General features: G+C 38.0%; 2 pseudogenes; one reads left to right on the top strand and one right to left on the bottom strand.

Moving 5' to 3' along the window:
• Nucleotides 1-19,797, top strand: part of LOC128660035 (zinc finger protein 208-like) — a 309,793-nt pseudogene that overhangs the window by 206,030 nt on the left and 83,966 nt on the right.
• Nucleotides 1-19,797, bottom strand: part of LOC128660034 (zinc finger protein 850-like) — a 60,695-nt pseudogene that overhangs the window by 15,145 nt on the left and 25,753 nt on the right.

Below are 19,797 nucleotides of genomic sequence, written 5' to 3'. Positions count from 1 at the left end.
TATGTAAAACCAACAGACAAAAATAAAGTATTACAATATGACAGTTTTCATTCAAAAAAAACGATAGAAGCAATACCCCAAGGCCAATTTAAAAGAGTAAAAAGAATAGTAACTGACGAAAGGAAATGTAACATCAGACTAACAGAAATGGCAGAAAAATTCAAAAGAAGAGGGTATCCAGAAGAATTAATCACAAAACAATTAGAACACTGCAAAAATCAGAAAGAAAATACAAAAAAGGAGACACAAGATAACAGAATGATATTTGTCACACAATATAATTCTTTAGGAACAAAGATATCACACATTATAAATAAACACTGGCACATATTGAAAGACTGTAATCCCCAAGTTGATGAATTTAAAAACATACCTATGGTAGCTTACAAAAAAACGAAAAATCTGAGAGACTTACTGGTAAGGGCAGATATAGGTAGCAAAAAGAAAAATCTACAAACAACAATAGGGTCAGACAATAGGGGTTGTTACCCTTGCTTACATTGTAGCCACTGCAGTTCAATAATAAAAGGGAAGGAATTTCTTCATCCCATTAAGGGAACTAAATATCCAATAAAGAAATATTTGACATGCAGAAGCACATACGCTATATATCTCATCAAGTGTCCGTGTGCTAGAATTTATATACATGAAACAAGTAGGGAAGTAAGAACTAGAATCACTGAACATAAGTCTAACATCAGGAATAAAAATTTGGAGGCTCCTGTTTCCTGTCACTTCCTCTCCATGGGTCATAACATCAGTCAACTTAGATTTCAAGTAATTGAACAAGTTGACAGACCCAGGAGGGGAGGTGACAGGGACCAAATGCTTAAAAGAAGGGAGATGTACTGGATAAATAAATTAAATACAATGATACCTGAAGGTCTGAACAAAGATTTTGAATGGTCATTATTTTTCTAAAAATTGTAGCACATATCTGTAGCAGCATATTGATTCTGATATTATTATGTGTATGGGTTTTAACTGTATATATTATAATTTGGTTTTAATATTTCATGTGATAAATATAAGGAGTTAGAAAATTACATTCTAATCCTTAGGAAAAGAATAAAAATTAATAAATCTAAAAACTTATTTATCACATGTAATTTTAAATTTTAACCACAAGAAGGCACTAGTGTGCAAATTGATAGAAGATTGGACAGGTATAAAAGACACACCTGTACACTACTCAACAGACATGATTTTAAGAACCTGGAATAGGTTTGAAACGTTGTTGGTTGATATGATGGACCCTGTAAGAAATTAATAAAGGTCTTTTTAACTTGACTGGAGGCTGGAAAACTACTTATTTTTGAATACATATTGGGGTTTGGCTAACCCTTTCCTGTGCCCCAGAAAGGAAAAGAGAGGTGCTGTCTTTCACCATTTGCATATAATCCTTCTTTATAACGTCACTGACACAAATGTTCTTAAAGATGCAGATATAAATATAATAGTTTATATTTGTTTAATGAGTGATCTATTCTATTTTCCCAGTAATTAAAGTCAGCATAATATCTATTTTACTCACCTAACACATATGAGTTCATGCTGATAACAGGCTCCAATGTCTGTGCTCAGGAAGAAGGTTCCCTTATTCACTCCAGTTACATCAATACCTGATATCACTCAGTGCTCTGGCTGAGTCTGTAAAAAGTATATTAAATGGTTTAGACAAATAATAATAAATAATGGTTCTGATTAAAGGGACATAAAATCCAAAATTTTTCTTTCATGATTAAGATAGAGAATACAATTGTTAAAAACTTTCTAATTTAATTATCAATTTGTTTCATTTTCTTGGTATCATTTGTCGAAGTAGCAGCAATGCACTAATGGTTTCTAACTGAACTTATGGGTAAGCCAATCACAATAGATATATATATATACATATTCAGCTACCAATCAACAGCTAGAACATAGGCTCTCTGCTGCTCCTGGGCTTTCCTAGATAAAGCTTTCAGCAAAGGATAACAAGAGAAGGAAGCATATAATAGAAGTAAATTGGAAAGTTGTTTAAAATTGTATTCTCTAAATGTAGTTCTGCACCTGTACCATGTGACAGCTATCAGCCAATAACAGACTCATGTTTTTATATAATGTGAACTCGTGCATACGCTAAGTAGGAGCCGGTGCCTCAGGTCATTTAAAAGGCTGTGTACAATTTAATAATGAAAATAAATTACAGACGGCAAACAGTTATTTTACATAAAAACTAAACCTAAAGGTGAAATTTCCCATACACTTTATACTATTTTATACACCGGTAAAACAAGTCATTAGAAACACATTAAAGGGACAGCAAAGTCACAATTACACTTTTATTATTCAAATTTAAACAACTTTCCAATTTCCTTCTATTATCAAATCTACTTTATTCCCTTGGGGACCTTTGTGGCAAAGCATAAAATGCACTATGGTGCGCTAGCTGCTGATTAGTGGCACATACAAGCCTCTTGTCATTGGCTCACCTTATGTGCTCAGCTAGCTCCCAGTAGTGCATTGTTGCTGCTTCAGTAATGAATACCTAGAGAATAAAGAAAATATCAAAATAGAGGTCAGTTGGAAAGTTGCTGAAAATTATATGTTCTATTTAAATAATGAAAAACATTTGGGGTTTCTTGTTCTTTTAAACAAAAACACTGTCCCTTTAAGTCTGTAATGATGTGACATAAACAGCAGCAGCTGAAGGTGCAGAATACACTTACTAAAGTCTTTACTAACAACAAGAATCAGTCACAGATCAGTGGGATAAACGTTCTGATGATAAACAGGTGCAGCTAATAGAAATAAGAAAACAGAATTTATGTTTACCTGATAAATTACTTTCTCCAACGGTGTGTCCGGTCCACGGCGTCATCCTTACTTGTGGGATATTCTCTTCCCCAACAGGAAATGGCAAAGAGCCCAGCAAAGCTGGTCACATGATCCCTCCTAGGCTCCGCCTTCCCCAGTCATTCGACCGACGTAAAGGAGGAAAATTTGCATAGGAGAAACCATATGATACCGTGGTGACTGTAGTTAAAGAAAATAAATTATCAGACCTGATTAAAAAACCAGGGCGGGCCGTGGACCGGACACACCGTTGGAGAAAGTAATTTATCAGGTAAACATAAATTCTGTTTTCTCCAACATAGGTGTGTCCGGTCCACGGCGTCATCCTTACTTGTGGGAACCAATACCAAAGCTTTAGGACACGGATGAAGGGAGGGAGCAAATCAGGTCACCTAGATGGAAGGCACCACGGCTTGCAAAACCTTTCTCCCAAAAATAGCCTCAGAAGAAGCAAAAGTATCAAACTTGTAAAATTTAGTAAAAGTGTGCAGTGAAGACCAAGTCGCTGCCTTACATATCTGATCAACAGAAGCCTCGTTCTTGAAGGCCCATGTGGAAGCCACAGCCCTAGTGGAATGAGCTGTGATTCTGTCAGGAGGCTGCCGTCCGGCAGTCTCGTAAGCCAATCTGATGATGCTTCTAATCCAAAAAGAGAGAGAGGTAGAAGTTGCTTTTTGACCTCTCCTTTTACCAGAATAAACAACAAACAAGGAAGATGTTTGTCTAAAATCCTTTGTAGCATCTAAATAGAATTTTAGAGCACGAACAACATCCAAATTGTGCAACAGACGTTCCTTCTTTGAAACTGGATTCGGACACAAAGAAGGTACGACTATCTCCTGGTTAATGTTTTTGTTAGAAACAACTTTCGGAAGAAAATCAGGTTTAGTACGTAAAACCACCTTATCTGCATGGAACACCAGATAAGGAGGAGAACACTGCAGAGCAGATAATTCTGAAACTCTTCTAGCAGAAGAAATTGCAACCAAAAACAAAACTTTCCAAGATAATAACTTAATATCAACGGAATGTAAGGGTTCAAACGGAACCCCCTGAAGAACTGAAAGAACTAAATTGAGACTCCAAGGAGGAGTCAAAGGTTTGTAAACAGGCTTGATTCTAACCAGAGCCTGAACAAAGGCTTGAACATCTGGCACAGCTGCCAGCTTTTTGTGAAGTAACACAGACAAGGCAGAAATCTGTCCCTTCAAGGAACTTGCAGATAATCCTTTCTCCAAACCTTCTTGAAGAAAGGATAGAATCTTAGGAATTTTTACCTTGTCCCAAGGGAATCCTTTAGATTCACACCAACAGATATATTTTTTCCATATTTTGTGGTAAATTTTTCTAGTTACAGGCTTTCTGGCCTGAACAAGAGTATCAATGACAGAATCTGAGAATCCTCGCTTTGATAAGATCAAGCGTTCAATCTCCAAGCAGTCAGTTGGAGTGAGACCAGATTCGGATGTTCGAACGGACCTTGAACAAGAAGGTCTCGTCTCAAAGGTAGCTTCCATGGTGGAGCCGATGACATATTCACCAGGTCTGCATACCAAGTCCTGCGTGGCCACGCAGGAGCTATCAAGATCACCGATGCCCTCTCCTGCTTGATCCTGGCTACCAGCCTGGGGATGAGAGGAAACGGCGGGAATACATAAGCTAGTTTGAAGGTCCAAGGTGCTACTAGTGCATCTACTAGAGTCGCCTTGGGATCCCTGGATCTGGACCCGTAGCAAGGAACCTTGAAGTTCTGACGAGAGGCCATCAGATCCATGTCTGGAATGCCCCACAGTTGAGTAATTTGGGCAAAGATTTCCGGATGGAGTTCCCACTCCCCCGGATGAAATGTCTGACGACTCAGAAAATCCGCTTCCCAATTTTCCACTCCTGGGATGTGGATTGCAGACAAGTGGCAGGAGTGAGTCTCCGCCCATTGAATGATTTTGGTCACTTCTTCCATCGCCAGGGAACTCCTTGTTCCCCCCTGATGGTTGATGTACGCAACAGTTGTCATGTTGTCTGATTGAAACCGTATGAACTTGGCCTTTGCTAGCTGAGGCCAAGCCTTGAGAGCATTGAATATCGCTCTCAGTTCCAGAATATTTATCGGTAGAAGAGATTCTTCCCGAGACCAAAGACCCTGAGCTTTCAGGGGTCCCCAGACCGCGCCCCAGCCCACCAGACTGGCGTCGGTCGTGACAATTACCCACTCTGGTCTGCGGAAGCTCATCCCCTGTGACAGGTTGTCCAGGGACAGCCACCAACGGAGTGAATCTCTGGTCCTCTGATTTACTTGTATCGTCGGAGACAAGTCTGTATAGTCCCCATTCCACTGACTGAGCATGCACAGTTGTAATGGTCTTAGATGAATGCGCGCAAAAGGAACTATGTCCATTGCCGCTACCATCAAACCTATTACTTCCATGCACTGCGCTATGGAAGGAAGAGGAACAGAATGAAGTATTTGACAAGAGTTCAGAAGTTTTGTTTTTCTGGCCTCTGTCAGAAAAATCCTCATTTCTAAGGAGTCTATTATTGTTCCCAAGAAGGGAACCCTTGTTGACGGAGATAGAGAACTCTTTCCTACGTTCACTTTCCATCCGTGAGATCTGAGAAAGGCCAAGACAATGTCCGTGTGAGCCTTTGCTTGAGGAAGGGACGACGCTTGAATCAGAATGTCGTCCAAGTAAGGTACTACTGCAATGCCCCTTGGTCTTAGCACCGCTAGAAGGGACCCTAGTACCTTTGTGAAAATCCTTGGAGCAGTGGCTAATCCGAACGGAAGTGCCACAAACTGGTAATGCTTGTCCAGGAATGCGAACCTTAGGAACCGATGATGTTCCTTGTGGATAGGAATATGTAGATACGCATCCTTTAAATCCACCGTGGTCATGAATTGACCTTCCTGGATGGAAGGAAGAATTGTTCGAATGGTTTCCATTTTGAACGATGGAACCTTGAGAAACTTGTTTAGGATCTTGAGATCTAAGATTGGTCTGAACGTTCCCTCTTTTTTGGGAACTACGAACAGATTGGAGTAGAACCCCATCCCTTGTTCTCCTAATGGAACAGGATGAATCACTCCCATTTTTAACAGGTCTTCTACACAATGCAAGAATGCCTGTTTTTTTATGTGGTCTGAAGACAATTGAGACCTGTGGAACCTCCCCCTTGGGGGAAGCCCCTTGAATTCTAGAAGATAACCTTGGGAGACTATTTCTAGCGCCCAAGGATCCAGAACATCTCTTGCCCAAGCCTGAGCGAAGAGAGAGAGTCTGCCCCCCACCAGATCCGGTCCCGGATCGGGGGCCAACATCTCATGCTGTCTTGGTATTTACAATGTCCGCCACCCGCTTGGGTATAGGAAAAGCTTCGGGGGGCCCCGGGACCTCTAGGAACTTGTCCATTTTACATAGTTTCTCTGGAATGACCAAATTCTCACAATCATCCAGAGTGGATAACACCTCCTTAAGCAGAGCGCGGAGATGTTCCAACTTAAATTTAAATGAAATCACATCAGGTTCAGCTTGTTGAGAAATTTTCCCTGAATCTGAAATTTCTCCCTCAGACAAAACCTCCCTGGCCCCCTCAGACTGGTGTAGGGGCCCTTCAGAACCAATATCATCAGCGTCCTCATGCTCTTCAGTATTTTCTAAAACAGAGCAGTCGCGCTTTCGCTGATAAGTGGGCATTTTGGCTAAAATGTTTTTGATAGAATTATCCATTACAGCCGTTAATTGTTGCATAGTAAGGAGTATTGGCGCGCTAGATGTACTAAGGGCCTCCTGTGTGGGCAAGACTGGTGTAGACGAAGGAGGGGATGATGCAGTACCATGCTTACTCCCCTCACTTGAGGAATCATCTTGGGCATCATTTTCTCTAAATTTTGTGTCACATAAATCACATCTATTTAAATGAGAAGGAACCTTGGCTTCCCCACATTCAGAACACAGTCTATCTGGTAGTTCAGACATGTTAAACAGGCATAAACTTGATAACAAAGTACAAAAAACGTTTTAAAATAAAACCGTTACTGTCACTTTAAATTTTAAACTGAACACACTTTATTACTGCAATTGCGAAAAAGTATGAAGGAATTGTTCAAAATTCACCAAAATTTCACCACAGTGTCTTAAAGCCTTAAAAGTATTGCACACCAAATTTGGAAGCTTTAACCCTTAAAATAACGGAACCGGAGCCGTTTTTATATTTAACCCCTTTACAGTCCCTGGTATCTGCTTTGCTGAGACCCAACCAAGCCCAAAGGGGAATACGATACCAAATGACGCCTTCAGAAAGTCTTTTCTATGTATCAGAGCTCCTCACACATGCATCTGCATGTCATGCTTCTCAAAAACAAGTGCGCAATACAGGCGCGAAAATGAGACTCTGCCTATGATTAGGGAAAGCCCCTAGAGAATAAGGTGTCCAATACAGTGCCTGCCGGTTATTTTACAAAATTCCCAAGATTAAAATAATTCCTCAAGGCTATGGAGTATAAAATATGTTTATATATAAATCGATTTAGCCCAGAAAATGTCTACAGTCTTAAAAAGCCCTTGTGAAGCCCTTTTTTTTTTTTTTTTTTTCTGTCTGTAATAAAAATGGCTTACCGGATCCCATAGGGAAAATGACAGCTTCCAGCATTACATCGTCTTGTTAGAATGTGTCATACCTCAAGCAGCAAAAGTCTGCTCACTGTTCCCCCAACTGAAGTTAATTCCTCTCAACAGTCCTGTGTGGAAACAGCCATCGATTTTAGTAACGGTTGCTAAAATCATTTTCCTCTTACAAACAGAAATCTTCATCTCTTTTCTGTTTCAGAGTAAATAGTACATACCAGCACTATTTTAAAATAACAAACTCTTGATTGAATAATAAAAACTACAGTTAAACACTAAAAAACTCTAAGCCATCTCCGTGGAGATGTTGCCTGTACAACGGCAAAGAGAATGACTGGGGAAGGCGGAGCCTAGGAGGGATCATGTGACCAGCTTTGCTGGGCTCTTTGCCATTTCCTGTTGGGGAAGAGAATATCCCACAAGTAAGGATGACGCCGTGGACCGGACACACCTATGTTGGAGAAATGTATTATAAAATAACCTCATTATAAATAAAGTAATTTGCAGATCACAAGATATTTATGATTAGATCAGTACATGTGATGAGATTGATACAACAGGGCCATAAGCTGAGTGATATTTATTACTGGAGCAAATAGCAGCTTCACACTAATATTAAATGAAAATGGTTTATCTGGGCTCTACAGTTAATTATAAACCTATAGGGAAATACAGGATTCTAATTGGCTGATACATAAAAAAGCTATTACTCATTTGTTAACAGGAACAACCCCCACAAATGTATTTTTGGACAAGCATGAAAATATGGCTTGGTTCTGCTACAAACATTCATTTTACAAACTGCAGTAAATTATTATGTACTAAATTAGCATTTTTAATGGAAAAACTAAGCAATACATTCATTAACACAGCATGAAAAATATAGAAAACAAATTAAATAAGTACAGTTGAGGTTTTTTTTTTTACATAAACTCAGTTTCTTACATGAAGTGAAATCGTTTATCTCTATCATAACAAATGCAGAACACTATTTTCTCATCAATATATAAACCCAACAGTGTGAGGCTGATAGTAAAGATTTATGTCAGGTTTTGCATATTACCGTTTAGCAGAAGCTCTGTAAGTATGAAGTCTCTCTGGTTCCTCCTGTGATATCACTGAGTGTTACACAGATATTTATACAAATGTGGGAGTGTCACCTTTCTCTGTGTGACTCACATGAGTACAACTTGTCAGTTGGGAGACAATGAGAGGGTCACACCTGGACTTTTGTTCTCATATAGATGTCTATTGTCCCCTCTGGTGTCAGATGAATACAGAGTCCCTGCCTCCCCATCAGGGTGTGATTATCATATAGATATATGCAAGGAGGAAACAAACTATTTATTTAAATGTCGGAGTATTTTCTGTTGTGTCCTAAAATATGTCAGGATACAGCATTATATTATGTTTTTATTGATGGAAATTGTTATTTTAAAAAGGGACAGTCAAGTCCCCAAACAACTTTCATGATTTAAGTAGGGAATGTAATTTTAAACAACTTTCCAATTTACTTTTATCACCAATTTTGCTTTGCTCTCTTGGTAAAAAATCATAACCACAAAAAAGGGTTAGTCTCATGGACTCTTGCCACTATGAAATAAATAACTGTGATAAATTCATGTTTTCTTTCATGTAAGTGGTACAAGTCCATAAGTTAGTGACATATGGGATATAATACCCAAGATATGGAAGTCCACGAGTCACTAGAGAGGGAGGGATAAAATAAAAACAGCTATTACCGCTGAGAAATTAAATCTAAAAAATAATTAATTTTTTTCTTAAAAATATAAAAAAAACTCAAAACAAAGGCATCAGAATCAAATTCAGACAACTGCCTGAAGAACCTTTCTATCAAAGGCTGCAAAATGATACATTTTAGAAAAAGTATGTAAAGAAGACCAATTTGCTGCTTTGCAAATTTGATCAACTGAAGCTTCATTCTTAAGAGCCCAAGAAGGGGCAACTGATCTAGTTGAATGAGCTGTAATTCTCTGAATCTTAGAATGCTCCACCTCCAAATAAGCTATGTGAATCAAAAGTCTCAACCAAGAAGCCAGAGAAACAGCAGAAGCTTTCTGACCTTTCCTGGAGCCAGAAAAAATAACAAATAGACCAGAAGTCTTTCTGAAATCTTTAGTAGCCTCAACATAATATTTCAAAGCTCTTACCACATCTAAAGAATATAAAGACCTTTCAAGAGAATTCTTAGGATTAGGACACAAGGAAGGAACAACAATGTCCCTATTAATGTTGTTAGAATTCACAACTTTAGGCAAAATCTTGATAGAAAATCAGATAAAGAGACTCACAAGAGAGATCAGACAGTTCAGAAACACTTCTAGCAGAAGAGATAGCCAAAATAAATAATACTTTCCAAGAAAGCAATGTAATGTCCAGAGAATGCATAGGCTCAAAAGGACGAGCCTGTAAAGTTTTCAAAACCAAATTGAGACTCCAAGGAGTAATAGATTTAAAAACAGGTTTGATATGAACCAAAGCCTGAACAAAACAGTAAATGTTTAGCAATCTTTCTATGAAATAAAACAGAAAGAACAGAAATTTGTCCTTTCAAAGTATTTACATACAAACCCTTATCCAAACCATCCTGAAGAAACTGTAAAATCCTAGGAATTCTAAAGGAATGCCAAGAATAATCATGAGTTGAACACCATGAAATATAGGTTTTAAAAACCCGATAATAAATCTTCCTTGAAACAGACTTACGAGCCTGTATCATACTGCTAATTACTGAGTCAGAGAAACCTCTATGACTAAGCATTCAATTTCCATGCCATCAAATTTATAGATTTGAGATCCTGATGGAAAAACGGACCCTGAGACAGAAGGTCTGACCTTAAAGGAAGCGGCCAAAGTTGGCAATTGGACATCTTGACATCTCAAAACCTGAGAGGCCAAGCTGATGCTATCAGAAACACATAAGATTGTTCCATTATGATCTTGGAGATCACCCTTGGAAGAAAAACCAGAGGCAGAAAAATGTAAGCAGGTTGGTAAGACCAAAGAACTGCTAGAGCATCCATCGTGTCTGCCTGAGAATCCTTGGACCTGGAAAGGTTTCTTGGAAGCTATTTGTTCAGACGTGAGGCCATCAGATCTATTTCTGGAGGACCCCACATCTGTACTAATTGAAAAAAACACATCTAGATGGAGAGACCACTCTCCCATAAATAAAGTCTGACGACTGAGATAATCCGCTTCCCAATTGTCTACCCCTGGGATAGGAATCACAGAAACTTGACAAGAGTTTTATTCCGTCCAAGAAAGTATCAGAGATACTTCTTTCATTGCTGAATGACTATGAGTCCCCCCTTGATGATTGACATATGCCACTGTAGTGACATTGTCTGTTTGTAATCAAATGTAAAGTTCTCTCTTCAATAGAGGCAAAGCCTGAAGAGCTCTGAAAATAGCACAGAGTTCTAAAATGTTGATTGGTAACCTCGCCTCCTGAGGTTCCCAAACCCCTTGTGTGCTGTCAGAGACCCCCAGACAGCTCCTCAACCTGAAAGACTTGCATCTGTTGTGATCACAGTCCAGGAAGGATGAACAAAGGAGGCCCCTTGAACAATAAGGTGATGGTTTAACCATCAGAGAGTGTTGAATGTTGGGATTTAAGTATATCAACTGTGATATTGGAGTATAATCCCTGTACCATTGGTGCAACATGCAAAGCTGTAGAGGTCTCATATGAAAATGAGCAAAGGGGATCGTGTCCAATGCTGCAGTTATGAGACCTAAAACTTCCATGCACTTAGCCACTGAAGGTTTAGACAGGCTAAAACTAAATTCATTTGTCTCTTGTTTGTCAAAGAAAGAGTCATGGACATTGAATCTATCTGGAAACCTAAAAAGGAAAAAGGAAACTCTTTTGTAAATTTATCCGCCAACCATGTCTTTGAAGAAACCACACAAGTTGTTTTGTGTGAAATTCTGCTAAATGAAAAGATTGAGCTAGTACCAAAATATCGTCCAAATAAGGAAACACTGCAATACCCTGCTGTCTGATTACAGATAGAAAAGCACCGAGAACTTTTGAAAAGATTCTCGAAGCTGTTGCTAGGCCAAATGGAAGAGAGACAAATTGGTAATGCTTGTCTAGAAAAGAGAATCTCAGAAACGATAGTGATCTGGATGAATCGGAATATGAAGATAAGCGTCCTTTTGAAGACATGAAATGACCTTGCTGAACAATAGGCAGAATAGTCCTTATAGTCACCATCTTACAAAATGATTTAGAGTTTTCAGATCCAGAATTGGTCTGAATGAATCTTCCTTCTTTGGGACAATAAACAGATTTGAATAAAAACCCAAACCCTGTTCCTGTTGAGGAACTGGAACAATAACCCCTGAAAACTCTAGATCCAAAACACACTTCAGAAAAGTCTGAGCCTTCACAGGGTTTGCTAGAACATGGGAAAGAAAGAATCTTACTATGGGAGGTCTTATTCTGACACCTATTTGATACCCCTGAGAAACAATATCCTGAATCCGCTGATTTTGGACAGAATCTGCCTAAATGTCTTAAAACAATTTCAATCTGCCCCCCACCAGTTGAACTGGTTTGAGGGCCACACATTCATGCAGTCTTAGGGGCTGTATTTGTTTTTTTTTATAAGGCTAGGCTTTAATCCAATTCTTTGACAGTCTCCAATTGGAACCAGGGGCCTTAGGGGAAGAAGTGTTCTTTGTTCCTTAGTCTGACAAAAGGAACGAAAACAATTGGGAGCTTTAAATTTATGCTTAGATTTCTTATATTGGGGCAGAAAAACTCCCTTTCCCCAGTGATAGTGGAGATACTGGAATCCAATTGAGAAACAAATAAATTATTACCTTGAAAAGATAAAGATGGTAATCTAGATTTAGACACCATATCTGCATTCCATGATTTAAGCCATAAAGCTCTTCTAGACAGAATAGCCAAAGACATAGATTTAATATCAATTTTAATAATATCAAATTTAGCATCACAAATGAAATGATTAGCATGTTGAAGTAAGATAATAATGGTTGAATAATCTGCTGTGCTAGATTGTTCAACCAAAAAGTTGAAGCAGCAGCAACATCAGCTATAGAAATTGCAGGTCTAAGAAAATAGCCAGTATGTAAATATGCCTTCCTAAGATAAGATTCAATCTTCTTATCTAAGGGATCTTTAAAATAAGTACTATCTTCCATAGGAATAGTATTACGTTTGGCAAGAGTAGAAATAGTGCTATCAACCTTAGGGACTTTCTCAGAAAGCTCTAAATTGGACACAGGTAAAGGATACAATTTTTTAAATCTAGAAAAAGGATTAAAAGTACCAGACTTAGACCATTCCTTAGCAATCATATTAGAGATATCATCTGTAATAGGAAAAACTTCAGGAGTAACCTCAGAAGTCTTAAAAACTTCAGGAGTAACTTGAGAAGTCATAAAAACAGAATTCAAACTTTTGCTATTCTTGTTATCAAGAGGACTAGATTCGTCAATACCCCTTTAACAAAGAACGTAAATATTCAATCTTAAAAAGAAAGGATGATTTATCAATGTCAGAGTTTGAAGTAGGATCCTCTGAGCCAGAGAAATCCTCTTCAGCAGACAATACTTCAGTATTATGTTGATCAATACAAACTTCATTAGATTTATGAGAAGTAGGGAGAGACCTTTTACGTTTATTTGAAGGCGGAATAGCAGTCATAGGCTTATCTATGGCTTCAGCAATATAATCTTTAATATCTACAGGAATATCATGTACATTAGACTGTGAAGGTTTAACGGTAGATGTAGTTGTACTTATTGAAACATTCTCAGCATAAAACTATTTCTCATAACAAGTGCCACATACTTGAGCTGAAGAAGGAAGATCAGCCAATTTACAACATAAACACTTAGCTTTAGTAGATTTGTTTTCATACAACTTGGTTCCTACAGTAACAGAGGCAGGATCAGTTTGAGACATCTTGAAAAATGTAACAAAAAAGAAAAAAAATAACATTTAGATAGAATATCCAATTTCCTCAAAATAGCAGTTTCAGGAATGGGGAAAAAATGCTTATGAAAAAATACTTATATGCAAAAGAATGCAAACATCATAGCCCTCTGTAACAAATGAAAGCAGAGAGGAAAAAAAGGAGGAGACTGAATATAACAAATTTTTTTGGTGCCAAAAATGACGCTAACAAAGATGATGCAAATGCAGAGAAAAAAAAATTTTGGCGCCAAGGTTAACAGGAAATGACATGATTCGCATCATAACAGGCACAACTTTGCGGCAAAAAAATGTGTGTAAAAAAAAAAAGCAAGAAATTATGTGATTTGCATCACAACAAACGCAACCTTCGGGCCAAAAATATTTGCTCCAGGAATGACACAATAAATGGAAGCATTTTGCATCATCGCGTGCCTAATTTGCCCTCGAAAATTTGAAAAAACAAGACAGAAGTTACAACTAGCTGGAACCTCAGGTAAGAAAAAAATAACTAAATTCCTCCCAAAACATAATTTTCCATTCTGAAACTGTTAAGACTGCAAAGGGAAATAAACATAGACCTGACTCATGGCAAATATATGTAATATATATATTTAAAACATAAAGTGCCAAACATAGTTGAGAGTGTCTTAAAAAAAATATACATACTTACCTGAAGACACCCATCCACATATAGCAGACAGCTAAACCAGTACTGAAACATATCAGCAGAGGTAATGGTAGAGGAGTATAATGTCAATCTGTAAAGGGAGGTGGCAGATGAATCCCCACGACCAAATTTACAGAGAGCCTTAGAATAGATTTCCTATAGGTGAAAACATGGCATCATCAGACAATACTCTCTTCACATCCCTCAGACAAACACTGTACTTTGAGAGGAATTGGGCTTCAAAATGCTTAGAAGCGCCTTTCACAGAAGAAATCAAGCACAACTTGTTTCCCCATCCTGCAACGATGGCACCAAGTTTGTAAAACTGAGGTATGAGTGAGGTGGGAGGTTTATGTATAGGCATTTTGAGGTTTGGGCAACTTTGCTCCCTCCTCATGGACTCTTGCCACTTACATGAAAGAAAAGTATATTAAAGGGATATGAAGCCCAAACATTTTTGTCAATCAGAGCAAATCATTTAAAAAAAAAGTTTCCAATTTACTTCTATTATTAAATTTGCTTCATTCCCATGATATTCTGTGTTAGAGATACCTAGGTAGGCATCAGCAGCGCTATATGACAGGAAATAGTGCTGCCATATAGTGCTCTTGTAAATGGATAACATTCTTGTAAAATGGCTGCCATATAGTGATCCAGAAATGGGCTGGCTCCTAAGCATATGTCCCTGTTTTTCAACAGAAGATTCCAAGTTAACAAATAAACATTGATAATAGAAGAAAATTAGAAAGTTGTTTAAAATCGCTGCTTTATCTGAATCATGAAAGAAAAGTTGAGTTTCCTGTCCCTTTAAATGGTTCAAAGACATAATAGTAAATAATGGTTCTGATTATGTGTACATATGTTATAATTAAAGGGATATTATAAACTAATTTTTTCTGTGCATAAATGTTTTGTATAAAACTTAACAGCTGTGTGTGTGAGTAGGGTGGGGGGGACTTTAACCCCTTAGTGACCACAGCACTTTTCCATTTGTTGACCGTCTGGGACCAAGGCTATTTTTGCATTTCTGCAGTGTTTATGTTTAGCTGAAATTTTCCTCTTACTCATTTACTGTACCTACACATATTATATACCGTTTTTCTCGCCATTAAATGGACTTTCTAAATATACCATTATTTTCATCATATCTTATATTTTACTATAAAAAAATATAAAATGAGGAAAAAATGGAAAAACACTTTTTCTAACTTTGACCCCCAAAATCTATTACACATCTACAACCACCAAAAAACAGCCATGCTAAATAGTTTCTAAATTTTGTCCTGAGTTTAGAAATACCCAATGTTTACATGTTCTTTGCTTTTTTTGCAAGTTATAGGGCAATAATTACAAGTAGCACTTTGCTATTTCCAAACCACTTTTTAAAAAAATTAGCGCTAGTTACATTGGAACACTGATATCCCTGAATATCCCTTGACATGTATTAGGGCTGGGCGATATGACCAAAAAAAAAAAAATTGCGTTTTTTTTGTTAAAAAAAACCCACGATTGCGATTTAATCGCAATTTTATTAAAAATGACTATAACACCTTCATTTAGCATTAAACAGTTTATTTAACACTACAGAATCTTAATGTACATGTTTATCAATGTCCAATACACTATTTGAGCATAAAAATACAGAACAAAAAATAGTTACAATAAAATTTGCTGCCTGTGATGTGATAAAATAGTAGCCACTAACCAGTTATTAGGTCTTATGACACACAAGTTCATACAACATTCATGTTTTATTGGACAGTCATTCTAAAAGTGTGGACACAGTGGTATGATTAACATATGAAGCAGTGTAAGCATGGAGAAACCTGAAAATTGATCTTTACAGCAGTATGACTTGTAAAGTTCTGTATATATAAATAAATATAAGTGCAATTAGCAGTAAAGTAAGTACAATGAATGCACACACTGCTGCATGTGTTATTCATTTTAGGAGTTACTGTCCAGGGAAACATGAGGGATGTTGCATTGACAAGGTCAATCCTGACATCCTGCAGCCTGTCATATACAATCACACACTAGTCACAGCTATTCTGTAGTAGTAGATCTATATAAAAGACCACTAAGAAGTAGAACACATCAACACAGTTATATACAGGAGGTAGTAGTACATAACAACAAGTTAACTCAAAACATACAAACAAAGCTAATTTAAATGAAATAAGCTGGCCAGTTCTTACCACATTGCCCATGTTTTCTTGGGCAGTCAGTCTACCTGTGGTAAGAGTAACATATGAAGCAGTGTGTGCAGCATGTAGAAAGAAACCTGAAAAGTGCTGACTGAGGACTATCCAGCTCCAGCTGCATGATTTGTGTTTCTAAGTAAAGATAGTACAATGCAGCACCCTGCTGCACGTGTTAGTCATTTAGCTGAATGACTGTCCATGAAAACATGGGGAATGTGGCATTGACAAAGTCAATCCTGACATCCTGCAGCCTGTCATATTACATTAATGTTTACAGCTATAGCTGTAGTACAGAACACAGTAAGAAGTAGAACACCAGTTATAGTTAGAGTAACAACTACAATACATAATACAAACAACTGAACTCAACACACACACAGCTAATTGAAATGAAAATAGCTGTCCAGTTCTTACCACATTGTCCTTTGTTTTTTTGGGCACTGGGCAGTCAGTCTAGCTGTGGTATGAGTAACATATGAAACAGTGTATGCATTGCATGCATGGAGAAACCTGAAAACTGCTAAGTGTGCAGCAGCATGATGTGGGTTCTGTTTCTAAATTCTAAGTACAGTAAAGCTATTACAATGCACACTGATGCATTTGTTAGTTATTTAGCTGAATGAGTGTCCACTGTCCAGGAAAACATGGGGGATGTAGCACTGACAAGGGCAATCCTTACATCCTACACTCCATTTCATATTACATCACACAGCTATTCTGTAGTACATAACAGAACACTAATATAGTTAGAGTACATAATACACACACAAGTGAACTCAAGACACACAAAGCTAATTGAAATGAAATTAGCTGGCCAGCTGACTTTAAATCTGCACGACTTGCTGCTCAGACACAATGGCTATATCAGACATCACCTTGGCCTTGATGCTTGTAATTTTATCCACATTTATGTAGGTTGTCTTGAATCGTAGATCAAGGAATGATGCCATATCTAGTAAATCTTGAGTATCCTCATCTTTTTCATTTTCTATTCATAATATATATTCAAGAATTTGGGATTTCAGTGTCTTGGTAAGGTCAGAATCATCTTCCTCCAGAGCCAGTATCTTTGTGTTTAATAAATGCAGAACTGGTTTCACATATGATACACTGACTTAGTTTTCTCCAGAAGTAATTGCGAGATAGCAGTTGGTATCTCTTCGAGTGTGTGTATAATTCTTTTGAAGCCTTCTTTACTAATCGTGTATGCAGGCACCATGTCTTTGCATATATAATATGCAATAGCGTTGGTTATTTCTCTATGCCTTTCTGAGGTCTTCGAATATGGTGCATCACTAGTGTTTTCAATGCCTTTATGATTGATTGATTGATTTCTGCTAAACTTTATATTCACAGCTTGTTTGTGTTGTCTTTTCTCTACCAGGGTTTTTTTTACATACATCGTTCAAAGATTTACTTATGCCGCTGTTTAAGGTGCTGGAACAGGTTTGATGTGTTACTTCGTTTTGCTGCAACACTCGTAGCACAAGTTTTGCAGATTACTTGGTTCTGTTTCTCATCCTCTTTTCTGAATCAAAAATATTCCCAAACAACTGATGTGGAATTTTTTTTTGGCACCAACAATTCTGTAGCAACATCAACATCATTTTCATCATCATCGTCGTTATTGTTGGACACGGACAGCTCTTCAGAACTCATCTTAAATTTTATGTACCACGCACAGAATACCAGCTGGCCCAAAAAATATGAGGAGAATCAGTAGATTATACTACCGCACACACTGTCAATATCAGTAGGGTCAGGTGTCACTGGCAAGTGGCAACTGTGGCACAAATAGACTAGACCACAGTCTTGCACTTGAATACAAAGTGTCAGGACTGTTCCTTTAAGCTAAGCCCTCCTCCACACACTACAAATCCTCACTGCACCTGCAACCAGGTGCTTAGCAATTTGTTAGCAACCTTGTGAATTGTTGCAGCAAGTAATCCTGTGCTCCTCTCCTAATCAGAGTTTGAATTACCTAAGAGACTTTTCATCAGCTTTTACAAACTGAGATTTACAAAGACATACTTAGGAGGTTTTCCCTCTATCAACTACAACGCTGTTGTTGTTCCTTAAACTTCCAAAGAACCGAATCCGCGGACTACCAATAAGAACAAGCAAGACTCACCACTGAGAGTGAAACAACATATGCTGTATACAGATCTCACTTCAACGCTATTCTTACCCGCAAGCACACTCCGTAACTGACACGGAGACCGGAGTCCCACATCCACTCCCCCCTGTGACGTAACAGTGGGCGCTATCTGCAACACAGACGCGGTTGTCAGTACCGCCAAGCAGGAACAACGGAGCTCTGTGAACGTAACGGAGACCGGATAACTCAAGCCACTCCTCACTGTGACGTAACAGTGGGCTAATTCTACAGCACAGTAGCGGATGGTATTACCGCTACAGACAAGACTCTCACACAAACGGAGAGCAAGCCTGCAACATCAAAGAGGGTAGATACAAAACCAAGCAAAGGACATTTAATACTACTCTTTTCTTTCAGTGAAACAAGTACCTAGAGCTTTTTCTCACAAAGTGTTTTTGGTTAAAGGAATACCATACCAGTATCTCCTCTGACTACATTCAATCCTATAATAACTACTACTTAAATTCACAACGGGTAAACTTGTTACCACTCCCTCACAATAGTGGCAACATATTATCCAATTGTGATACACACCAATATTATAGTATTTAGTTCTGCATATTGTGATCCTGTTAACCCTGTATAGTAATAAACAGGAATTTCCCAGTACCAGTACATTTCAGAGGAATACCTGGACGCAAGGTATTACACAAAGACAGAGAACTATTGAATGGCCTTGATAATGCAGTTAGCCTAGCTCTGATGATGCTTGTATAGCTTCTTCAAGTTGCAGAGATGACGCAGCGGAAGCAGTCTTAAAAAAGCTTCTTAAAGATTTTTGATTAGAATCACACAATTTATTTTGATAAATAATTAAAGAATAAAATATATGCTTCTGTTGCAATTAAGACAAGAGAGAGACCACATGCACTTGAAAGTCTTGAATATAAAGAGAGGACAACAATGTGCTATATGATGCAGTGACAGTCACCTTGATTGAAGAGAGAACACAGGCTAGCTGCACTTGAATATAAAGAAGGCAACGATGGGCTTGATTAAGCTGTCACCTTGATTGAAGAGAGAACACAGGCTTTCTGCACTTTAAAGAAGAAAAAATAGTCTGATACTTAGTACTATGATGCAGGCACCTTGATTGAAGAGAAGTAGAGTACACTAGCTTTCTGCACTTGAATATAAAGACGACAACAATGGGCTCGCTTGATTAAGCAGTCACCTTGATTGAAGAGAGAACACAGGCTAGCTGCACTTGAATATAAATAAGACAACGATGGGCTTGCTTAGCTTAATGATGATGCAGTCACCTTGATTGAGTAGAGACAAGAGACCACAGGCTTATACACTTGATTGAAATTATTTAAATATAAACTTTA

The sequence above is a fragment of the Bombina bombina genome, chromosome 5, assembly GCF_027579735.1.
Source record: "Bombina bombina isolate aBomBom1 chromosome 5, aBomBom1.pri, whole genome shotgun sequence".
Classification (NCBI taxonomy): domain Eukaryota; kingdom Metazoa; phylum Chordata; class Amphibia; order Anura; family Bombinatoridae; genus Bombina; species Bombina bombina.
Note: the sequence above shows the minus strand (reverse complement) of the source record. Positions and strands in the feature narration are given on the sequence as shown.